Raw genomic sequence first — 26,719 nt, forward strand, 5'->3', positions numbered from 1 at the left:
AAACCATCCCTTCTGTCTGGAGAAAGGCCAAAGTGGTTGCAATCCCCAAACCTGGCAAAGACCCATCATCCTCAAAGAGCTACCGACCCATTTCCCTTCTCTGCATCACCTACAAGAGAGGCTGCTACTCCAACGCCTCATGCCACTCATAGACACCAAGCTGACTAAAGACCAAGCTGGTTTCCGTCCCGGCCTGTGCTGGACAGAGCTCAACCTCACCCAACACATTGAGGATGGGTTTGAGGGAAAACAAATAACTGGAGCAGAAACTGGAGGGCGAAGCAAGCACGCAGGCAGCTAGTGCCTGCCTGCCTTCCTGCCTGCCTTCCTCATGTGGAAGCTGCATAGTTGACTTTGTGTGTGTCTTTCTTTTTCTGTCTGTCTTTCTTAGGATGAAGATCAAGGTAGACGCCGTTGGAAGGCTCAACACAAGCCGATGCCCCTAGAGATCCATCCCAAAGCTTCCCTCAGGGAGCCCAGCAAGCCAGCTAGCCAGCAAGCCCGCCCAGTCAGCCAACGCAGCCAGCCAGCTCCGCCAGTCAGCCAGTGTAGAAAGTCAGGCTGACAAGCCAGAGCATATCAGCTCTTGCAGTCCGCCATTGCAGCCATACCAGCCTTGCTCAGTCAGCTCAGCCAGGCCTCTCTCGAGGCCTGGCTCTCTGTCTGCCTGGCCCGGTCTGCCCTGCCCTGCCTTGCAGCAACAGAACCAGCCTTGCTAGCAAGCCAGCCAGCTCAGAATACGAGCTCAGCAAGCCAGCGCAGCTGGCAAGCACGCAGTTAGTCTAAACCAGTTTCAGACCGGCAGGCCAAGGCAGACAGACAGGAAGACCGAGGCGCCTAGGCAGGCAGACAGGCCAGGAAGGCAACAAAGTGCAGGCAGGGGGACTATCCGGCCTAAGGCTGCGCTGCAAGGGTTGGAGCCTGGCCAGCTCCTGCTGGTCTGGGTTGAGTGGCTGTGGCTGCACAGTAAGGCTGCGGTAACCTAGTCTGGGCTTGCTGCTGCACTGGCTTGCTCAGCTCGCATTCTGAGCTGGCTGGCTTGCCAGAAAGGCTGGTTCTGTTGCTGCAAGGCAGGGCGGGGCAGACCGGGCCAGGCAGACAGAGAGCCAGGCCTCGAGAGAGGCCTGGCTGAGCTGACTGAGCAAGGCTGGTATGGCTGCAATGGCTGACTGTAAGGGCTGATATGCTCTGGCTTGGCAGCCTGACTTTCTACACTGGCTGACTGGCGGAGCTGACTGGCTACGTTGGCTGACTGGGCAGGCTTGCTGGCTAGCTGGCTTGCTGGGCTCCCTGAGGGAAGCTTTGGGATGGATCTCTAGGGGCATCGGCTTGTGTTGAGCCTTCCAACGGCGTCTACCTTGATCTCCGTCCTAAGAAAGAAAGACAGAAAAAGAAAGACACACACAAACCCAACTATGCAGGTTTGAGGGAAAACAAATAACTGGAGCAGCATTCAGAGATCTCTCTGCTGCCTACGACACTGTCCAACACCGCACAATGGTCAGCACAAGCCTCCTCAACAACAGGCGCTTCTATGTCCAGTTAAATGACCAGAGGAGTAAATAGAAAGCCCAAAAAGAACGGCCTCCCACAAGGTAGCGTGCTCGCCCCCCTCCTTTTCAATATCTACACAAACGTCCAGCCACTACCCAAAGTAGTAGTACTGGAATGAAATGATAGAGAACACCTCACACACACATAGTTTCCTTTCGTGGCTGTTTACATTCGAGGGTCGCCGGTCCTCTCGAACGGAATAGTTTAACGTCATGCCCAGGACGAAAAGATATAGAGAACACCAACATGACAAATAACAGCAGGAAGGCATTATAAAACATACTCTCCCCCCATGCCTTCGGCCTGGTGGAGACAATTACCTTCATGAGACTAGTAAATGACCTTGACCAGTATAAATGACCTTCATGAGACTAGTAAATGACCTTGACCAGTATAAATGACCTTCATAAGACTAGTAAATGATCTTCACCAGTATAAATGACCTTGTATGACCCAGTATGCAGTCCGTGACCATGGACTATAGCCTTTTGCTTTTCCTTGGTTTTCGCCTTTTTTAAAATCCTCAACAATGATGAAGAATCGCACACTATAGCGCGCCGCTCAATGACCTCTGAGACCATGGACCAATGAATGAAATACAACACATTGAGCAGGGCACTGCAGGGAGTTGAACCCCGTTCCGGTAAACCAGAAGTCCGACACCAGTGCCTTAGTTTTTGTGTTGTTGTTCATTTAAAGGTCCAGGTGTGCATATGCATGTGCGCCTGTGCGTGTGTAGGTGCATGTGTGCATGTGTGTGTGCACGCTTCAATGACCACTGTTGGACCCAATGGCGATCAAGGACCTCAGGGAGCCACCCAAAATTCACAACGGTCACAGCGAACTCTGTTGCATCACAACTGGTGGCCAACAGTCATAACCAACAACGCCGCCGACCCACAGGAGAATACCATCGCACAGTGGTATCAGACCAACCACAATCAGCCAGCCCTCAAACCAAACCCTTCGACCTAGAAGAACTCGAAACTGCAATGGGAAAGTTGAAACCCGGAAAAGCAGCAGGGATTGATGACATACTGGCAGAAATTATACAGCACCTGGAACCTAACGCAAAGACCTGGCTCGTGGGGATGCTGAACACATGCATGGCACAGAAAACCATCCCTTCTGTCTGGAGAAAGGCCAAAGTGGTTGCAATCCCCAAACCTGGCAAAGACCCATCATCCTCAAAGAGCTACCGACCCATTTCCCTTCTCTGCATCACCTACAAGAGAGGCTGCTACTCCAACGCCTCATGCCACTCATAGACACCAAGCTGACTAAAGACCAAGCTGGTTTCCGTCCCGGCCTGTGCTGGACAGAGCTCAACCTCACCCAACACATTGAGGATGGGTTTGAGGGAAAACAAATAACTGGAGCAGAAACTGGAGGGCGAAGCAAGCACGCAGGCAGCTAGTGCCTGCCTGCCTTCCTGCCTGCCTTCCTCATGTGGAAGCTGCATAGTTGACTTTGTGTGTGTCTTTCTTTTTCTGTCTGTCTTTCTTAGGATGAAGATCAAGGTAGACGCCGTTGGAAGGCTCAACACAAGCCGATGCCCCTAGAGATCCATCCCAAAGCTTCCCTCAGGGAGCCCAGCAAGCCAGCTAGCCAGCAAGCCCGCCCAGTCAGCCAACGCAGCCAGCCAGCTCCGCCAGTCAGCCAGTGTAGAAAGTCAGGCTGACAAGCCAGAGCATATCAGCTCTTGCAGTCCGCCATTGCAGCCATACCAGCCTTGCTCAGTCAGCTCAGCCAGGCCTCTCTCGAGGCCTGGCTCTCTGTCTGCCTGGCCCGGTCTGCCCTGCCCTGCCTTGCAGCAACAGAACCAGCCTTGCTAGCAAGCCAGCCAGCTCAGAATACGAGCTCAGCAAGCCAGCGCAGCTGGCAAGCACGCAGTTAGTCTAAACCAGTTTCAGACCGGCAGGCCAAGGCAGACAGACAGGAAGACCGAGGCGCCTAGGCAGGCAGACAGGCCAGGAAGGCAACAAAGTGCAGGCAGGGGGACTATCCGGCCTAAGGCTGCGCTGCAAGGGTTGGAGCCTGGCCAGCTCCTGCTGGTCTGGGTTGAGTGGCTGTGGCTGCACAGTAAGGCTGCGGTAACCTAGTCTGGGCTTGCTGCTGCACTGGCTTGCTCAGCTCGCATTCTGAGCTGGCTGGCTTGCCAGAAAGGCTGGTTCTGTTGCTGCAAGGCAGGGCGGGGCAGACCGGGCCAGGCAGACAGAGAGCCAGGCCTCGAGAGAGGCCTGGCTGAGCTGACTGAGCAAGGCTGGTATGGCTGCAATGGCTGACTGTAAGGGCTGATATGCTCTGGCTTGGCAGCCTGACTTTCTACACTGGCTGACTGGCGGAGCTGACTGGCTACGTTGGCTGACTGGGCAGGCTTGCTGGCTAGCTGGCTTGCTGGGCTCCCTGAGGGAAGCTTTGGGATGGATCTCTAGGGGCATCGGCTTGTGTTGAGCCTTCCAACGGCGTCTACCTTGATCTCCGTCCTAAGAAAGAAAGACAGAAAAAGAAAGACACACACAAACCCAACTATGCAGGTTTGAGGGAAAACAAATAACTGGAGCAGCATTCAGAGATCTCTCTGCTGCCTACGACACTGTCCAACACCGCACAATGGTCAGCACAAGCCTCCTCAACAACAGGCGCTTCTATGTCCAGTTAAATGACCAGAGGAGTAAATAGAAAGCCCAAAAAGAACGGCCTCCCACAAGGTAGCGTGCTCGCCCCCCTCCTTTTCAATATCTACACAAACGTCCAGCCACTACCCAAAGTAGTAGTACTGGAATGAAATGATAGAGAACACCTCACACACACATAGTTTCCTTTCGTGGCTGTTTACATTCGAGGGTCGCCGGTCCTCTCGAACGGAATAGTTTAACGTCATGCCCAGGACGAAAAGATATAGAGAACACCAACATGACAAATAACAGCAGGAAGGCATTATAAAACATACTCTCCCCCCATGCCTTCGGCCTGGTGGAGACAATTACCTTCATGAGACTAGTAAATGACCTTGACCAGTATAAATGACCTTCATGAGACTAGTAAATGACCTTGACCAGTATAAATGACCTTCATAAGACTAGTAAATGATCTTCACCAGTATAAATGACCTTGTATGACCCAGTATGCAGTCCGTGACCATGGACTATAGCCTTTTGCTTTTCCTTGGTTTTCGCCTTTTTTAAAATCCTCAACAATGATGAAGAATCGCACACTATAGCGCGCCGCTCAATGACCTCTGAGACCATGGACCAATGAATGAAATACAACACATTGAGCAGGGCACTGCAGGGAGTTGAACCCCGTTCCGGTAAACCAGAAGTCCGACACCAGTGCCTTCGTTTTTGTGTTGTTGTTCATTTAAAGGTCCAGGTGTGCATACGCATGTGCGCCTGTGCGTGTGTAGGTGCATGTGTGCATGTGTGTGTGCACGCTTCAATGACCACTGTTGGACCCAATGGCGATCAAGGACCTCAGGGAGCCACCCAAAATTCACAACGGTCACAGCGAACTCTGTTGCATCACAACTGGTGGCCAGCAGTCATAACCAACAACGCCGCCGACCCACAGGAGAATACCATCGCACAGTGGTATCAGACCAACCACAATCAGCCAGCCCTCAAACCAAACCCTTCGACCTAGAAGAACTCGAAACTGCAATGGGAAAGTTGAAACCCGGAAAAGCAGCAGGGATTGATGACATACTGGCAGAAATTATACAGCACCTGGAACCTAACGCAAAGACCTGGCTCGTGGGGATGCTGAACACATGCATGGCACAGAAAACCATCCCTTCTGTCTGGAGAAAGGCCAAAGTGGTTGCAATCCCCAAACCTGGCAAAGACCCATCATCCTCAAAGAGCTACCGACCCATTTCCCTTCTCTGCATCACCTACAAGAGAGGCTGCTACTCCAACGCCTCATGCCACTCATAGACACCAAGCTGACTAAAGACCAAGCTGGTTTCCGTCCCGGCCTGTGCTGGACAGAGCTCAACCTCACCCAACACATTGAGGATGGGTTTGAGGGAAAACAAATAACTGGAGCAGAAACTGGAGGGCGAAGCAAGCACGCAGGCAGCTAGTGCCTGCCTGCCTGCCTTCCTCATGTGGAAGCTGCATAGTTGACTTTGTGTGTGTCTTTCTTTTTCTGTCTGTCTTTCTTAGGATGAAGATCAAGGTAGACGCCGTTGGAAGGCTCAACACAAGCCGATGCCCCTAGAGATCCATCCCAAAGCTTCCCTCAGGGAGCCCAGCAAGCCAGCTAGCCAGCAAGCCCGCCCAGTCAGCCAACGCAGCCAGCCAGCTCCGCCAGTCAGCCAGTGTAGAAAGTCAGGCTGACAAGCCAGAGCATATCAGCTCTTGCAGTCCGCCATTGCAGCCATACCAGCCTTGCTCAGTCAGCTCAGCCAGGCCTCTCTCGAGGCCTGGCTCTCTGTCTGCCTGGCCCGGTCTGCCCTGCCCTGCCTTGCAGCAACAGAACCAGCCTTGCTAGCAAGCCAGCCAGCTCAGAATACGAGCTCAGCAAGCCAGCGCAGCTGGCAAGCACGCAGTTAGTCTAAACCAGTTTCAGACCGGCAGGCCAAGGCAGACAGACAGGAAGACCGAGGCGCCTAGGCAGGCAGACAGGCCAGGAAGGCAACAAAGTGCAGGCAGGGGGACTATCCGGCCTAAGGCTGCGCTGCAAGGGTTGGAGCCTGGCCAGCTCCTGCTGGTCTGGGCTGAGTGGCTGTGGCTGCACAGTAAGGCTGCGGTAACCTAGTCTGGGCTTGCTGCTGCACTGGCTTGCTCAGCTCGCATTCTGAGCTGGCTGGCTTGCCAGAAAGGCTGGTTCTGTTGCTGCAAGGCAGGGCGGGGCAGACCGGGCCAGGCAGACAGAGAGCCAGGCCTCGAGAGAGGCCTGGCTGAGCTGACTGAGCAAGGCTGGTATGGCTGCAATGGCTGACTGTAAGGGCTGATATGCTCTGGCTTGGCAGCCTGACTTTCTACACTGGCTGACTGGCGGAGCTGACTGGCTACGTTGGCTGACTGGGCAGGCTTGCTGGCTAGCTGGCTTGCTGGGCTCCCTGAGGGAAGCTTTGGGATGGATCTCTAGGGGCATCGGCTTGTGTTGAGCCTTCCAACGGCGTCTACCTTGATCTCCGTCCTAAGAAAGAAAGACAGAAAAAGAAAGACACACACAAACCCAACTATGCAGGTTTGAGGGAAAACAAATAACTGGAGCAGCATTCAGAGATCTCTCTGCTGCCTACGACACTGTCCAACACCGCACAATGGTCAGCACAAGCCTCCTCAACAACAGGCGCTTCTATGTCCAGTTAAATGACCAGAGGAGTAAATAGAAAGCCCAAAAAGAACGGCCTCCCACAAGGTAGCGTGCTCGCCCCCCTCCTTTTCAATATCTACACAAACGTCCAGCCACTACCCAAAGTAGTAGTACTGGAATGAAATGATAGAGAACACCTCACACACACATAGTTTCCTTTCGTGGCTGTTTACATTCGAGGGTCGCCGGTCCTCTCGAACGGAACAGTTTAACGTCATGCCCAGGACGAAAAGATATAGAGAACACCAACATGACAAATAACAGCAGGAAGGCATTATAAAACATACTCTCCCCCCATGCCTTCGGCCTGGTGGAGACAATTACCTTCATGAGACTAGTAAATTACCTTGACCAGTATAAATGACCTTCATGAGACTAGTAAATGACCTTGACCAGTATAAATGACCTTCATAAGACTAGTAAATGATCTTCACCAGTATAAATGACCTTGACCAGTATGCAGTCCGTGACCATGGACTATAGCCTTTAGCTTTTCCTTGGTTTTCGCCTTTTTTTAAATCCTCAACAATGATGAAGAATCGCGCAATATAGTGCGCCGCTCAATGACCTCTGAGACCATGGACCAATGAATGAAATACAACACATTGAGCAGGGCACTGCAGGGAGTTGAACCCCGTTCCGGTAAACCAGAAGTCCGACACCAGTGCCTTAGTTTTTGTGTTGTTGTTCATTTAAAGGTCCAGGTGTGCATACGCATGTGCGCCTGTGCGTGTGTAGGTGCATGTGTGCATGTGTGTGTGCACGCTTCAATGACCACTGTTGGACCCAATGGCGATAAAGGACCTCAGGGAGCCACCCAAAATTCACAACGGTCACAGCGAACTCTGTTGCATCACAACTGGTGGCCAACAGTCATAACCAACAACGCCGCCGACCCACAGGAGAATACCATCGCACAGTGGTATCAGACCAACCACAATCAGCCAGCCCTCAAACCAAACCCTTCGACCTAGAAGAACTCGAAACTGCAATGGGAAAGTTGAAACCCGGAAAAGCAGCAGGGATTGATGACATACTGGCAGAAATTATACAGCACCTGGAACCTAACGCAAAGACCTGGCTCGTGGGGATGCTGAACACATGCATGGCACAGAAAACCATCCCTTCTGTCTGGAGAAAGGCCAAAGTGGTTGCAATCCCCAAACCTGGCAAAGACCCATCATCCTCAAAGAGCTACCGACCCATTTCCCTTCTCTGCATCACCTACAAGAGAGGCTGCTACTCCAACGCCTCATGCCACTCATAGACACCAAGCTGACTAAAGACCAAGCTGGTTTCCGTCCCGGCCTGTGCTGGACAGAGCTCAACCTCACCAAACACATTGAGGATGGGTTTGAGGGAAAACAAATAACTGGAGCAGAAACTGGAGGGCGAAGCAAGCACGCAGGCAGCTAGTGCCTGCCTGCCTTCCTGCCTGCCTTCCTCATGTGGAAGCTGCATAGTTGACTTTGTGTGTGTCTTTCTTTTTCTGTCTGTCTTTCTTGGGATGAAGATCAAGGTAGACGCCGTTGGAAGGCTCAACACAAGCCGATGCCCCTAGAGATCCATCCCAAAGCTTCCCTCAGGGAGCCCAGCAAGCCAGCTAGCCAGCAAGCCCGCCCAGTCAGCCAACGCAGCCAGCCAGCTCCGCCAGTCAGCCAGTGTAGAAAGTCAGGCTGACAAGCCAGAGCATATCAGCTCTTGCAGTCCGCCATTGCAGCCATACCAGCCTTGCTCAGTCAGCTCAGCCAGGCCTCTCTCGAGGCCTGGCTCTCTGTCTGCCTGGCCCGGTCTGCCCTGCCCTGCCTTGCAGCAACAGAACCAGCCTTGCTAGCAAGCCAGCCAGCTCAGAATACGAGCTCAGCAAGCCAGCGCAGCTGGCAAGCACGCAGTTAGTCTAAACCAGTTTCAGACCGGCAGGCCAAGGCAGACAGACAGGAAGACCGAGGCGCCTAGGCAGGCAGACAGGCCAGGAAGGCAACAAAGTGCAGGCAGGGGGACTATCCGGCCTAAGGCTGCGCTGCAAGGGTTGGAGCCTGGCCAGCTCCTGCTGGTCTGGGCTGAGTGGCTGTGGCTGCACAGTAAGGCTGCGGTAACCTAGTCTGGGCTTGCTGCTGCACTGGCTTGCTCAGCTCGCATTCTGAGCTGGCTGGCTTGCCAGAAAGGCTGGTTCTGTTGCTGCAAGGCAGGGCGGGGCAGACCGGGCCAGGCAGACAGAGAGCCAGGCCTCGAGAGAGGCCTGGCTGAGCTGACTGAGCAAGGCTGGTATGGCTGCAATGGCGGACTGTAAGGGCTGATATGCTCTGGCTTGGCAGCCTGACTTTCTACACTGGCTGACTGGCGGAGCTGACTGGCTACGTTGGCTGACTGGGCAGGCTTGCTGGCTAGCTGACTTGCTGGGCTCCCTGAGGGAAGCTTTGGGATGGATCTCTAGGGGCATCGGCTTGTGTTGAGCCTTCCAACGGCGTCTACCTTGATCTCCGTCCTAAGAAAGAAAGACAGAAAAAGAAAGACACACACAAACCCAACTATGCAGGTTTGAGGGAAAACAAATAACTGGAGCAGCATTCAGAGATCTCTCTGCTGCCTACGACACTGTCCAACACCGCACAATGGTCAGCACAAGCCTCCTCAACAACAGGCGCTTCTATGTCCAGTTAAATGACCAGAGGAGTAAATAGAAAGCCCAAAAAGAACGGCCTCCCACAAGGTAGCGTGCTCGCCCCCCTCCTTTTCAATATCTACACAAACGTCCAGCCACTACCCAAAGTAGTAGTACTGGAATGAAATGATAGAGAACACCTCACACACACACATAGTTTCCTTTCGTGGCTGTTTACATTCGAGGGTCGCCGGTCCTCTCGAACGGAACAGTTTAACGTCATGCCCAGGACGAAAAGATATAGAGAACACCAACATGACAAATAACAGCAGGAAGGCATTATAAATTACCTTCATGAGACTAGTAAATGACCTTGACCAGTATAAATGACCTTCATGAGACTAGTAAATGACCTTGACCAGTATAAATGACCTTCATAAGACTAGTAAATGATCTTCACCAGTATAAATGACCTTGACCAGTATGCAGTCCGTGACCATGGACTATAGCCTTTTGCTTTTCCTTGATTTTCGCCTTTTTTTAAATCCTCAACAATGATGAAGAATCGCACACTATAGCGCGCCGCTCAATGACCTCTGAGACCATGGACCAATGAATGAAATACAACACATTGAGCAGGGCACTGCAGGGAGTTGAACCCCGTTCCGGTAAACCAGAAGTCCGACACCAGTGCCTTAGTTTTTGTGTTGTTGTTCATTTAAAGGTCCAGGTGTGCATACGCATGTGCGCCTGTGCGTGTGTAGGTGCATGTGTGCATGTGTGTGTGCACGCTTCAATGACCACTGTTGGACCCAATGGCGATCAAGGACCTCAGGGAGCCACCCAAAATTCACAACGGTCACAGCGAACTCTGTTGCATCACAACTGGTGGCCAACAGTCATAACCAACAACGCCGCCGACCCACAGGAGAATACCATCGCACAGTGGTATCAGACCAACCACAATCAGCCAGCCCTCAAACCAAACCCTTCGACCTAGAAGAACTCGAAACTGCAATGGGAAAGTTGAAACCCGGAAAAGCAGCAGGGATTGATGACATACTGGCAGAAATTATACAGCACCTGGAACCTAACGCAAAGACCTGGCTCGTGGGGATGCTGAACACATGCATGGCACAGAAAACCATCCCTTCTGTCTGGAGAAAGGCCAAAGTGGTTGCAATCCCCAAACCTGGCAAAGACCCATCATCCCCAAAGAGCTACCGACCCATTTCCCTTCTCTGCATCACCTTCAAGAGAGGCTGCTACTCCAACGCCTCCTGCCACTCATAGACACCAAGCTGACTAAAGACCAAGCTGGTTTCCGTCCCGGCCTGTGCTGGACAGAGCTCAACCTCACCCAACACATTGAGGATGGGTTTGAGGGAAAACAAATAACTGGAGCAGAAACTGGAGGGCGAAGCAAGCACGCAGGCAGCTAGTGCCTGCCTGCCTTCCTTCCTCATGTGGAAGCTGCATAGTTGGGTTTGTGTGTGTCTTTCTTTTTCTGTCTGTCTTTCTTAGGATGAAGATCAAGGTAGACGCCGTTGGAAGGCTCAACACAAGCCGATGCCCCTAGAGATCCATCCCAAAGCTTCCCTCAGGGAGCCCAGCAAGCCAGCTAGCCAGCAAGCCCGCCCAGTCAGCCAACGCAGCCAGCCAGCTCCGCCAGTCAGCCAGTGTAGAAAGTCAGGCTGACAAGCCAGAGCATATCAGCTCTTGCAGTCCGCCATTGCAGCCATACCAGCCTTGCTCAGTCAGCTCAGCCAGGCCTCTCTCGAGGCCTGGCTCTCTGTCTGCCTGGCCCGGTCTGCCCTGCCCTGCCTTGCAGCAACAGAACCAGCCTTGCTAGCAAGCCAGCCAGCTCAGAATACGAGCTCAGCAAGCCAGCGCAGCTGGCAAGCACGCAGTTAGTCTAAACCAGTTTCAGACCGGCAGGCCAAGGCAGACAGACAGGAAGACCGAGGCGCCTAGGCAGGCAGACAGGCCAGGAAGGCAACAAAGTGCAGGCAGGGGGACTATCCGGCCTAAGGCTGCGCTGCAAGGGTTGGAGCCTGGCCAGCTCCTGCTGGTCTGGGCTGAGTGGCTGTGGCTGCACAGTAAGGCTGCGGTAACCTAGTCTGGGCTTGCTGCTGCACTGGCTTGCTCAGCTCGCATTCTGAGCTGGCTGGCTTGCCAGAAAGGCTGGTTCTGTTGCTGCAAGGCAGGGCGGGGCAGACCGGGCCAGGCAGACAGAGAGCCAGGCCTCGAGAGAGGCCTGGCTGAGCTGACTGAGCAAGGCTGGTATGGCTGCAATGGCTGACTGCAAGGGCTGATATGCTCTGGCTTGGCAGCCTGACTTTCTACACTGGCTGACTGGCGGAGCTGACTGGCTACGTTGGCTGACTGGGCAGGCTTGCTGGCTAGCTGGCTTGCTGGGCTCCCTGAGGGAAGCTTTGGGATGGATCTCTTGGGGCATCGGCTTGTGTTGAGCCTTCCAACGGCGTCTACCTTGATCTCCGTCCTAAGAAAGAAAGACAGAAAAAGAAAGACACACACAAACCCAACTATGCAGGTTTGAGGGAAAACAAATAACTGGAGCAGCATTCAGAGATCTCTCTGCTGCCTACGACACTGTCCAACACCGCACAATGGTCAGCACAAGCCTCCTCAACAACAGGCGCTTCTATGTCCAGTTAAATGACCAGAGGAGTAAATAGAAAGCCCAAAAAGAACGGCCTCCCACAAGGTAGCGTGCTCGCCCCCCTCCTTTTCAATATCTACACAAACGTCCAGACACTACCCAAAGTAGTAGTACTGGAATGAAATGATAGAGAACACCTCACACACACATAGTTTCCTTTCGTGGCTGTTTACATTCGAGGGTCGCCGGTCCTCTCGAACGGAACAGTTTAACGTCATGCCCAGGACGAAAAGATATAGAGAACACCAACATGACAAATAACAGCAGGAAGGCATTATAAATTACCTTCATGAGACTAGTAAATTACCTTGACCAGTATAAATTACCTTCATGAGACTAGTAAATGACCTTGACCAGTATAAATGACCTTCATAAGACTAGTAAATGATCTTCACCAGCATAAATGACCTTGACCAGTATGCAGTCCGTGACCATGGACTATAGCCTTTTGCTTTTCCTTGGTTTTCGCCTTTTTTTAAATCCTCAACAATGATGAAGAATCGCACACTATAGCGCGCCGCTCAATGACCTCTGAGACCATGGACCAATGAATGAAATACAACACATTGAGCAGGGCACTGCAGGGAGTTGAACCCCGTTCCGGTAAACCAGAAGTCCGACACCAGTGCCTTAGTTTTTGTGTTGTTGTTCATTTAAAGGTCCAGGTGTGCATACGCATGTGCGCCTGTGCGTGTGTAGGTGCATGTGTGCATGTGTGTGTGCACGCTTCAATGACCACTGTTGGACCCAATGGCGATCAAGGACCTCAGGGAGCCACCCAAAATTCACAACGGTCACAGCAAACTCTGTTGCATCACAACTGGTGGCCAACAGTCATAACCAACAACGCCGCCGACCCACAGGAGAATACCATCGCACAGTGGTATCAGACCAACCACAATCAGCCAGCCCTCAAACCAAACCCTTCGACCTAGAAGAACTCGAAACTGCAATGGGAAAGTTGAAACCCAGAAAAGCAGCAGGGATTGATGACATACTGGCAGAAATTATACAGCACCTGGAACCTAACGCAAAGACCTGGCTCGTGGGGATGCTGAACACATGCATGGCACAGAAAACCATCCCTTCTGTCTGGAGAAAGGCCAAAGTGGTTGCAATCCCCAAACCTGGCAAAGACCCATCATCCTCAAAGAGCTACCGACCCATTTCCCTCCTATGCATCACCTACAAGCTCTATGAGAGGCTGCTACTCCAACGCCTCGTTGCCACTCATAGATACCAAGCTGACTAAAGACCAAGCTGGTTTCCGTCCCGGCCACTCCTGTGCTGGACAGAGCTCAACCTCACCCAACACATTGAGGATGGGTTTGAGGGAAAACAAATAACTGGAGCAGCATTCAGAGATCTCTCTGCTGCCTACGACACTGTCCAACACTGCACAATGGTCAGGAAAAGCCTCCTCAACAACAGGCGCTTCTATGTCCAGTTAAATGACCAGAGGAGTAAATGGAAAGCCCAAAAGAACGGCCTCCCACAAGGTAGCGTGCTCGCCCCCCCTCCTTTTCAATATCTACACAAACGTCCAGCCACTACCCACAGAATGCCAGCGTTTCATCTACGCCAACGACCTCTGCATTACCACCCAACAAGCAGACTTCCAGAAGATTGAGTCTGTCCTTGAAAGTGCCCTCCAATAAATGTCAAGCTACTACAATACAACCACCTGAAACCCAACCCATCAAAAACCCAAATATGCAGCTTCCACCTGAGGAACCGAGACGCAAAAAAATAATTGCGCATCACAAACTCTCAAACCATACCCACCCCATGTATCTTGGATTTACACTGGACAGGACACTCTTCTTCAAAAAACACCTGGAGAACACAAAAGCCACGGTCAACAACCACAATAACATCCTGTGAAAACTAGTGAACTCCAAGTGGGGCGCAGACCCACAAACAATCCGTGCAACTGCCATGGCCCTGTCTTTCTCTACACCAGAGTATGCCTGCTCAAGCTGGAGCCGATCACGTCACACCAAATTGGTCGACACAGCCCTAAATGACACCTGTGGCATCATCACAGGATGCATCAAGACAACACCTGTCCCTGTCCCAACACCTGTTTACATTCGAGGGTCGCCGGTCCTCTCGAACGCAACAGTTTAACGTCATGCCCAGGACGAAAAGATGTAGAGAACACCAACATGACAAATAACATACAGGAAGGCATGGGCCACAATCCACCGTCTTGGCAAAGACCACAACACCCATAATTCACAACGGTCACAGCAAACTCTGTTGCATCACAACTGGTGTAGGTATTGGATGGAGCCCACACACCACAGGTATAAGAAAGACGTGATGCAGAGGAGGGAAATGGGTCGGTAGCTCTTCAGGGATAATGGGTCTTTGCCAGGTTTAGGGATTGCAACCACTTTGGCCTTTTTCCAGACAGAAAGGGTGGTTTTCTGTGCTATGCATGTGTTCAGCATCCCCACAAGCCAGGTCTTTGTGTTAGGTTCCAGGTGCTGTATCATTTCTGCCACTATGTCATCAATCCCTGCTGCTTTTCCGGGTTTCAACTTTCCCATTGCAGTTTCAAGTTCTTCTAGGTCGAAGGGTTTGGTTTCAGGGCTGGCTGATTGTGGTTGGTCTGATACCACTGTGCGATGGTATTCTATGTGGGTCGGTGGCGGTGTTGGTTATGACTGTTGGCCACCAGTTGTGACCAAGACCGCCACCGACCCACAGGAGAATACCATCGCACAGTGGTATCAGACCAACCACAATCAGCCAGCCCTTAAACCAAACCCTTCGACCTAGAATAATATGAAACTGCAATGGGAAAGTTGAAACCCGGAAAAGCAGCAGGGATTGATGACCTACTGGCAGAAATGATACAGCACCTGGGACCCAACGCAAAGACATGGCTTGTGGGGATGCTGAACACATGCATAGCACAGAAAACCATCCCTTCTGTCTGGAAAAAGGCCAAAGTGGTTGCAATCCCTAAACCTGGCAAAGACCCATTATCCCCAAAGAGCTACCGACCCATTTCCCTCCTATGCATCACCTACAAGCTCTATGAGAGGCTGCTACTCCAACGCCTCGTTGCCACTCATAGATACCAAGCTGACTAAAGACCAAGCTGGTTTCCGTCCTGGCCGCTCCTGTGCTGGACAGAGCTCAACCTCACCCAACACATTGAGGATGGGTTTGAGCGAAAACAAATAACTGGAGCAGCATTCAGAGATCTCTCTGCTGCCTACGACACTCTCCAACACCGCACAATGGTCAGGAAAAGCCTCCTCAACAACAGGCGCTTCTATGTCCAGTTAAATGACCAGAGGAGTAAATGGAAAGCCCAAAAGAACGGCCTCCCACAAGGTAGCGTGCTCGCCCCCCCTCCTTTTCAATATCTACACAAACGTCCAGCCACTACCCACAGAATGCCAGCGTTTCATCTACGCCGACAACCTCTGCATTACCACCCAACAAGCAGACTTCCAGAAGATTGAGTCTGTCCTTGAAAGTGCCCTCCAAGAAATGTCAAGATACTACAATACAACCACCTGAAACCCAACCCATCAAAAACCCAACTATGCAGCTTCCACCTGAGGAACCGAGACGCAAAAAAAGAATTGCGCATCACAAACTCTCAAACCATACCCACCCCATGTATCTTGGATTTACACTGGACAGGACACTCTTCTTAAAAAAACACCTGGAGAACACAAAAGCCACGGTCAACAACCACAATAACATCCTGTGAAAACTAGTGAACTCCAAGTGGGGCGCAGACCCACAAACAATCCGTGCAACTGCCGTGGCCCTGTCTTTCTCTACACCAGAGTATGCCTGCTCAAGCTGGAGCCGATCACGTCACACCAAATTGGTCGACACAGCCCTAAATGACACCTGTGGCATCATCACAGGATGCATTAAGACAACACCTGTCCCTGTCCCAACACCTGTTTACATTCGAGGGTCGCCGGTCCTCTCGAACGGAACAGTTTAACGTCATGCCCAGGACGAAAAGATATAGAGAACACCAACATGACAAATAACAGCAGGAAGGCATGGGCCACAATCCACCGTCTTGGCAAAGACCACAACACCCATAATTCACAACGGTCACAGCAAACTCTGTTGCATCACAACTGGTGTAGGTATTGGATGGAGCCCACACACCACAGGTATAAGAAAGACGTGATGCAGAGGAGGGAAATGGGTCGGTAGCTCTTCGGGGATAATGGGTCTTTGCCAGGTTTAGGGATTGCAACCACTTTGGCCTTTTTCCAGACAGAAGGGGTGGTTTTCTGTGCTATGCATGTGTTCAGCATCCCCACAAGCCAGGTCTTTGTGTTAGGTCCCAGGTGCTGTATCATTTCTGCCAGTATGTCATCAATCCCTGCTGCTTTTCCGGGTTTCAACTTTCCCATTGCAGTTTCAAGTTCTTCTAGGTCGAAGGGTTTGGTTTCAGGGCTGGCTAATTGTGGTTGGTCTGATACCACTGTGCGATGGTATTCTATGTGGGTCGGTGGCGGTGTTGGTTATGACTGTTGGCCACCAGTTGTGACCAAGACCGCCACCGACCCACAGGAGAATACCATCGCACAGTGGTATCAGACCAACCACAATCAGCCAGCCCTTAAACCAAACCCTTCGACCTAGAAGAATTTGAAACTGCAATGGGAAAGTTGAAACCCGGAAAAGCAGCAGGGATTGATGACCTACTGGCAGAAATGATACAGCACCTGGGACCCAACGCAAAGACCTGGCTTGTGGGGATGCTGAACACATGCATAGCACAGAAAACCATCCCTTCTGTCTGGAAAAAGGCCAAAGTGGTTGCAATGCCTAAACCTGGCAAAGACCCATTATCCCCAAAGAGCAATGACCCATTTCCCTCCTATGCATCACCTACAAGCTCTATGAGAGGCTGCTACTCCAACGCCTCGTTGCCACTCATAGATACCAAGCTGACTAAAGACCAAGCTGGTTTCCGTCCTGGTCGCTCCTGTGCTGGACATAGCTCAACCTCACCCAACACATTGAGGATGGGTTTGAGGGAAAACAAATAACTGGAGCAGCATTCAGAGATCTCTCTGCTGCCTATGACACTGTCCAACACAGCACAAAGGTCAGGAAAAGCCTCCTCAACAACAGGCGCTTCTATGTCCAGTTAAATGACCAGAGGAGTAAATGGAAAGCCCAAAAGAACGGCCTCCCACAAGGTAGCGTGCTCGCCCCCCCTCCTTTTCAATATCTACACAAACGACCAGCCACTACCCAATGCCTAATGCCAGCGTTTCATCTGCGCCGACAACCTCTGCATTACCACCCAACAAGCAGACTTCCAGAAGATTGAGTCTGCCCTTGAAAGTGCCCTCCAAGAAATGTCAAGCTACTACAATACAACCACCTGAAACCCAACCCATCAAAAACCCAACTATGCAGCTTCCACCTGAGGAACCCAGACGGGGAAAAAGAACTGAGCGTCACTTGGGATGGTCACAAACTCTCCAACCATACCCACCCCATGTAACTTGGAGTTACACTGGACAGGACACTCTCCTTTAAAAAACATCTGGAGAACACAAAAGCCAAGGTCAACACCCACACCCGTGAAATAAATGTTTACACACCTCATTCAAGTTGCAGGCAGGCTAGCTGTCTATCTTGATCGCCGTCCTAAGAAAGAAAGACAGAAAAAGAAACACACACATTTAGAACGACTTAAACCCTCTATATTTAATAAAACAATTCTGGACAGGAATCCTGTATTGCAGGGGTGCCCACATTTACATTGTGATCTACCAGTAGATCACAAAGGCTGTGCAGTAGGGCCGGGACTAATTGCGATTAATTTAGATTAATTAACTACAGAAAAATTAATCGCGATTAACTACAGATAAATTAATTGCACCTTTTCTTTCACCGCGGAACGTTTCTCACTGGGCGCTTTTCTATAGTACTGAAAACTGGAAATAATAAAAAGTCACCCCATTTTGTGTTGCCTAGAACTGGAGGTCTGACAAAAAACAGTAACAATATGAAGTAAGTACAGCTCCTTAGTCCTGTAATGTCACTGAGATGTACTTGTTACTGTTACAATTTTTTTTTCAGACCTCCAGTTCTAGGCAACACAGAATGGGGTGACTTTTATTATTATTTCCACAACAGGTATATTAATGACAGTAAAATGTTGAAAATGAGTGGTATCCTGTAGTCACTATTCATTGATTCACTGGGATACCAAAAAACATAAAAAAAAAGGTTTCTCGCTGTTCTTGGGTTGAATATTGATATGCGATTAAAATGCGATTAATCTAGATGAATTAATCGCAAAGCCTCTGATTAATTAGATTAAAAAAATTAATCGAGTCCCAGCTCTACTGTGCATGTATGGCATGCCCCTGTAGCCTATATAATCTATCACTTGAATTAAGGTGACTTGATTGATTGACATAAAAAGGCCTGTCAGCTCAAATATTGCACACAAACATCAGTAGCATTACAAAGTTATTGTGACAGTAATAATTGCTATAGTGTGTGTTCAGTAACAGTGTTAAGTAACAGGAATATTCCTGTCTCTCCAGCTCTTTAATAAATAGAAAGGGGTTTTAAAATAAAAATCAGGTATGTGACACATTTTCAGCCAATCAGGAGAAAGTAGCTATTTATGAGCTTAATGTTCCAGTTCTATTTGTGTCTGTTACATTACAATTCCACTTGTTTAATCTGTATCCTGACTGCGTTCCTGATTGATTGGATAAAATTGCCGTTTCAGAAAAAGTTCTCTCTGTTACTGAACAAACACTATAGCAATGATTACTGTCACAATATAGAGCTATTTAATACTGTTACTGAACACACATTCTAGCAATGATTACTGTCACACTATAGAATTATTTAACACTGTTACTGAACACACACTCTATAGCAATGATTACTGTCACAATATAGAGCTATTTAACACTGTTTCTGAACAGACTCTATAGCAATGATTACTGTCACAATATAGAGCTATTTAACACTGTTTCTGAACAGACTCTATAGCAATGATTACTGTCACACTATAAAGCTATTTAACACTGTTACTGAACACACTCTAGCAATGATTACTGTCACACTATAGAATTATTTAACACTGTACTGAACACACTCTATAGCAATGATTACTGTCACAATATAGAGCAATTTAATTTAGGTAACCAAATGGACTCCAATAGTAGATCTTTACACTCTCAATAGTTTAATTGTTAAGCATCTGCTTAATTTCCCAAAAAAACAGAGAATGTAGAAGATTGCTTTTAATCCTTTGTTGTATGTATTACTGTAGAATTGTGTTTTTTGGTAAGAAAGAAGAAAAACTCTCAGTCCTCGAGTGGGACTAGAACCCGGGTCCTTTAGTTCACTAACCCCCGACGCTAACCGTTCGGCTACTAGACACGGTGCTGCAGAATAGTACGATCATAATATATAAACATCACAACAAGATCATAATATATAAACATCACAACAAGTAACATCATATAAAGTGATAACAGATGTTTGAACAACAACAACAACGTTTAAGTATTACATAACATTTCATTGCTTACCTTGCTGCTGCGGACACGACGACGAGGCGGCGGACATGGTGACGTGGCAACTATCCAACAAACACTGACCAAACCTCCCTCCACGTTTCTCTTCCGTATTTGAAGGGGGCCGTCACTTCCTTCCGGTGTGACGTGAGGCCACGCCCGCGAGTTTTTTGCCGCGAATTTCTTGTACAATACAATATGACTACAATATGACTATATTGTAGTCCTTCTACGTTACATCCGGGTCCCGTCCGCCTCTATAGCTACATATGATTCTGAACGCGTGAATCTTTTTTATTTTTTTTATTTTTTACAATAACGTTATTTTTCAGAAAGGAAGCCATTGAGGGTTAAAATGGGTCTTAATGCTTCCAACTCGAGTAGAATTATTAATGTAACCGTAAAGTGTAAACAAGAAAATGTATGACGTGGAGCTTTCTTGAGTAAGACCCGGAAGCGGGTTACGTCACGGCTTAAATAGTCAATAAAGAACTTAGTCCCCTTCCAGCCAGCGTCCTCAGTGGTCTAGCGGTCTAGACGCCCGACTTTTGAAAACGAACTTTATATAACTTCACGGGTTCAAGCCCCTCTGATGTTTTTCTCAATCATTGATTCACAATACCAGAATGCACGTTTATTTAATCATAAATACATGAAGCAGACAGCCCTGTGATTAAACCTTCAGCATTACACACTGCAACCAACCACACTGTGGCTGGCTTTTTATTCACAATGCAACGTTATTGTACTCCTAATAATATATCATGGTGTAGTCTATAGCTCTGGTCCATAGCTCTAATGGGCATTACAAGCTACGATTTATATGCTACAAGTTAAAACTACCTAAAAAGTTGTATTTTATATTATGTTTACAAGCTAAAAAGCACTATTTCTAACTATTTTAAGTAAACCTACCTGGTTTAAAAATGTAAGTAATACAGTTGCATTTTATATTATGTTAAATGTTATATAGGCAATTATATCGTTGCTGTCAGGCAGAAATATCTCATCAGTGGTTTTAAACCTTTCTCATATCAATATATAATAAAATTGACATTATGAGGAATATGAGCCATGGACCACCTTTCAATTAAATCTAGCCTCTCAGACCCCAAAATAAAAATAATATTTTGTTAAACATTTATTTGATGATATATGATATATTTACTAGGCCTAAATTGTTGTATATAGGCCTAGGCCTACTATAAAAAATATTACTGCACTGTTTTTTTTTTGGGTTTTTTTATTCATTAGTAATAAAATATCACTGATGGTGTTCGGTTAGCCTCGGAAACCCAGACGTTTTATTTCCTGGAAGAAAGAAAAGTGTTCGGTAGGCGGCATCACACTTGTATTCTATGGTAGTATCATATGTATGTTATTCATTCAAGTCAAGCATCGTGTGTAAGTAATGTTTCATTATGTTTGTATCATCTCACTCACATCAATGTGAATCAGACTTAGATAGCATTTGATACAGACTTATAGCATGTTATGTAGACAGCACTATAATTGCATTGTATGACTGTAGTCATAGCACGTCATAGTACATTATGTATAGCCTAGTATATATATATATATATATATATATATATATATATATATATATATATATATGTATAGTTTATATGTATAGTTTCATTATATAGATATTCCACTGTTACTTTCTTAGCTTACGAATGTTTCATGATAAATGCTTTTATGTGATGTATTCCCATGCTTTTTTGTTCTTGCTTAATGTAAGTCGCTCTGGATTAAGAGCGTCTGCTAAATGCCTATGTAGTTAATTAGAGCCCAGATAATTAAAATAGATAACGTAAGATACCAGATATATATAATAATTGGAAACAGGGACACAACCGTCATCTGGGTTGTGCCAGGCATAGCTACACTGGGGGCCCTTCCACATGAAGGACGTTCACTGACAAACCACCGCCCTTCCCCCATAGGGGAGAGAGTAACAGCCTAGTAGATCTTATAGTTTGAGTTAGTCATAAATATACATATAGAATACCTGTACTTACATCCACAAAACACAATGTTATATGTTATGACATGTATTCACATTGAGATATGAGCTGTGGCTCAGATGTAGTCTTATAGTTATGTTCAATATAGTCAACCAGGGCTAGAGTGACCACACAGTAAGAGTCAATACTGAATGCTCTGTTTCTGACTTTCTCAAGTCGTTTATCGGACACAGGTCAGGCAGGTCAACTATAGGAGAAGCTAAGAGACATTCCTGAGCCTGGGTGCTCGACCCAGGTCAGCCAGGGCAACTTTACGATGAACAAAGGGACAAAGCCTCTATTGAGGATCACATCTGGCCACACACACACACACACACACACACACATACACACACACACACACACATACACACACACACACACACACACACACATACGTACGTACACGCACGGTATAAGTTGGTGTTCCATATAATGAGCGGATAGACACAGGAAGCCTCACTTGCTTATGAGACTTCATCCACCTTGTGCAGTCACCATTCGGCTAAATGTGAAATAAAGTACAGTGATTGGACTCAACGGATGCGTGTGGACCTCTGTCTGTTCTTTTAAACCTGCACTGCAATATTCTCCACCATATCGACATCAATAAACAACAAAACTGGCGAGCTATCTGCGGACGCTTTCAGCCTGTTATTTTTTAATTTTTGGGGGGGAATTCGGTAAGTGATGTTTGCATATTTGCATATACTTACTTACGGCTTCCATGAACAGGTTAACGGAAAGAACCTATTGGGTTTGGCGTCGGTTGTAATGGTGGGAAATATTGCAGTTGTTGTGCAGACAGTGAGGATCCATGTACTTTATTTATAGGAATTGCGATTGCTATGAATAAAGTAAATTAATATAAAATTGTAAAACTAAATGAAAGTGAAATTGAATGAAATTAAATTAAAGTGAAGCTAAATGAAATTGAATAAAAGTGAAATGGAATGAAATGAAATAACAACAAAAAACAAACAAACTAAAATAAGAAAAAATGTAAACTATAAAAGGGGTGAAGGGGGGGCTGCGCGTGAACGTGCATGCCCAGGGTTTTTTTTATTGTTTTAACAGATTGGGGTGCGAGATTGCGCCGACAGGAGTTTTTATGGCGAGAGCTGAAGTCAATTAATTCCATATACATCGTGCGGTGCGTGTCTGCGGCAGACCTGTTGTGGTTATGCGAATCTAATCTGGGGACTACACCCTATCATCCGTAAAAAGATTTGCTGGAACGTGTTGATAGCGTCAGGCCATGTGACTTTTATACATTCATTGTACAGTTTATTTGGGTTTCCTTATGATGGCGGCATCATTCTAATGCGTTAGGCTTGTGATGAATCAATGATGCGTGTGGGGCCATGTGTTTGTTAATGTTGGGATGTATTTTGAACTGTTTCATATAGGCTGTACAAATGAATTGATGTGGCATTTGGCGATGGTTGCATGCAGTGACGGCCATAAGCTCAGTATTGCGTTGTTGTACTACTGGGGACATGGGAGTGCGTCTTGATAATTGAACGATTATAATATATAAGATAATCGTGGGGGGGGATTCCGTTCTAAAAAACCGATGACAATTAGCTAATGGATGTCGGCAGAACGGCGCGTGGAGAGATCACGGCATTTCAAATGTTAAAACTAAATATGAAGGCTTATGCCTCTTAGTGGACGGGTGTAATTTGCATGTGCACGCAGCTGTTGCCACGCGGGTCGTCCCGGGTTATTATGGCTGGGAATGAGCGCTCCGTAATTTGCCCTGAGGCCGCGGCTCGACGCACGGAGGACGCTGGTGGGATATGCATCTTGCACGGGTCCGCTAATAAGATATTTGACAGCGATTGGGCAACATAAGGTTGTAGAAAGGCCGCGGATTCTCATCCATGTGGAAAATGTCCCGATAATATGAATATGTAGGCAGGTAACGTGAGCGCCTTTGGGGTACAGTATATGGGGGTACCAGATAATTACGGATGTGATGATACTAGTTGGATTGAATTGAAATTGCATTGGTAGGATAGGATAGGATGTTTTGTGTTGTGTGATGTCTAATGTGTGACCAGGTCTGTCTGTCTGTTAGCTGTGTGGTCGATCTGCTTTGTCTGTGTCTGATAATGATCCCCAAGTGGTTATGAATCTTGGAGCGTATGTCGGGATCCTTGTGTTACACAGCAAGTGGTTCACACGGCCATGTCCCTTTGTCTTTCTGTTATTTCTCTTTTTTTTTTAAATATGATTTTTAGGTTTTGTTGTGTTTATATCCCGCCCTGTCATTTAATATGGTTGAGGTGGTGGTATGCTGCGACTGTTGATCATATGGTTGATGGTTGTTATATTAAATAGGGGCTAGTGAATTGAATATTAGCCTGGAGTGGCATGCAGTTGTTGCTCTCTCTCTGTGTGCGCTTCTCTGTGCGTATGCCCCTCCGGCCGATGGGGTAGTGCCGAGGGGCCGGGTTTAGGAGAGGAGTGTATGAGTATGATCCACACGCGCTCTGCAGTGGGGAGTAGAAGTACTCGGTTACTTTTTGCTGCAGGCGTGTGTGCTGCTGCTCCTCCCTGCATGCCCGCTCTCCTTAGTATTGAGGGGGGTGGGGCGGGGGTGGGGGGCCTGTCCTTCCCAACTATGGCAACACATGGCGTTGAGGGTGTATGTGGCAGAGCGCTGCGGGGATGTGCTTTTGCCTGCGTGATAATTAAAACATGTTACACACGTTTTAAAAGGGGGATGGTATATTGAGGGTATATTGAGTTGGGTTGGAACATCTATAATAATAATAATAATAATGATAATAATAATAATAATAATCTGTATACACGTATAAGGGAACAACATAATGAAACAGGGAGTAATAAGAATCTCCTAGGAATGGTACTAAATCTACTAGTTTTGTAAATGAATAAGAGGCCCTTCTCCCAGTGGAAGGACGATACATACTACTAAATTGTGGTGTCATTTTGAATCAACTTTGTGAGGGCTTATGTGGTTGAGTGAAGTGTCTAAAGAAGTGGAAAATTAATATTAATGACACTATTTTTGTATTTTTAGAAGAAAGAAAGCTGTATGCAGATCCAGAGCAGAAAAAGATCTCCGGTGATTTGAGGACTGCATGCTGCAGTATAAAAGAAACATAGTAAACCTTTTTGGAAGTTTAGTAAACCACATAACCTACATCACATGTTAAAGTTGAATAGACCCATAAAATAGAGTATCGATAACAAACAGTGTCGTGGTTGATTGTTTATTGTACTGATTAAGTGTTCAGGGTGCCTTTGGTGTTAATTATGAGTCTAAGGACTGCTGAAAAAGGGACACAAACGTCCATCAACGGAGCGGGCTGGCTGGATCTGTATGATAGAACTGTTCTAGCCCCGCTCGGAGAAGATGAAACACCAGGCATTTATGTGAATAGGATTCAACGGTGTTGGCTAAATAGGACAGGGGGAGACAGCTTAAACCTGAGTGTATTAGAACAGATGCTTATTTGGGATAAAATTGAAGAGGGTTTGCCATGGCCCTTGCAAAAAACAATGCGAACAATTAGGGATCTGGATAGCCGCATTACAAGCACAGAGTATTCAGGGCATATTGTGGAATCGGTCGGTAGATACCGCGAAGAAATCCGTGAACAGAAAGACCAGGAAAATGCAGAATTATACGTTTTACAACGTACCCGTTGTATTGCACAAGTAGGGGCGGTGGCCGTGGACCGCCTGATCCCCTATTTTGGCCAGGCCGTGACCTTGCCACCTGGGGCTAGGTCGCCCGAACAAAACGCGTAATTTTCTGTACCTGGGGTGGAGCCGTGGTGGATGGTGAAGCGATATGAGCGTAAGAGCCTCGGGAACCGTAAGGATGGTGGACCGTGAGGGCATAGCTATTTTGCTTCCCATGTGTGAGAGAGGACGTGGCAGAGTGTGTAACTGAGTCAAGGGGGGTCATTCTCCCTTTGTAGTGGAAGAAACATAACACTTATACTTGTCCTATGTGTGATGTGAATGTTTGTGGCATGTAATTTCCTCATTTAAAAAGGCATAGCGACGGTAGACGGTAGTCTACTGTTAACGTTTTTTATTTTGGTGGTGGATAATAATTTGGTACACCTACGGTGTCAGAAGAAACAACAATGTTTGCCAGGTTATATGAAGCTTGAACTGGGTATAGATAAGCCAGGGGTTAAGTGGGAAAATTGCAAGCCTGTGGGAGTGAAATCATGAGGTGATGAAAATAATGTATGTGTGAGTGAACAAATTAATGAATGTCTGAATGAACTTTATAATACTTACAATACTTACAATACTTACAATACTTACTTGGGGACCTTGTGTCCTGTCCGTATCTTATATACCACTAGGTTTAGAAGACCCATTGTGAGCTCAGAGCAGTGTTTGAGGATCGTTGCTCTAAGGGAGTGAGGAGTGACGGGAGGAGTCTGATGTCAAAAGCAGATCATAAGAACTCTGCTGAGGGGAGAAGGTATCTTGGTGTGAATTTGAACAATTATCGGCTTTGGTCAGGGTGCCCTCTGTGTGTGTGTAGCGTGGTGAAAGCGGCGGCGGACGCAGCGCTACATTTTACATATAGTGATCATGGGATTCGCAACCCTGTGATCTGGCCAGCTGACTATAAGCTAGTAGCATGACTGAAGGGGTTGTATCTCCAGGAAGTGGAGTATCAGCCGAGGGATGATCAACCAAGGTTGACCACTTTCGGGGTTAAAACAATCTGCCCTTCAGCGTAACCGCCAATCCTGCCCTATCATACAGGAGCTTGTTGATATGACATCAGTGAATTATTAGGTAGTTCAGTGAGAGTAGGGGGGCCTGCATGCTTCCCTTTTAATAGGTGTGGAAGGGAGAGGAGTCCATCCAGGGATTCCGTCTACACCAGTGATGTCCAGGTTCCAGAGGATGTCGACAGGTGACATCTGGCAGTGCCGACAGGAAGATGGAATCATCCCAAGAGGACGGAGAGTCCAGGGGT

Source organism: Protomyctophum parallelum (assembly GCF_964188405.1).
Source record: "Protomyctophum parallelum genome assembly, chromosome: 1".
NCBI classification, from domain to species: domain Eukaryota; kingdom Metazoa; phylum Chordata; class Actinopteri; order Myctophiformes; family Myctophidae; genus Protomyctophum; species Protomyctophum parallelum.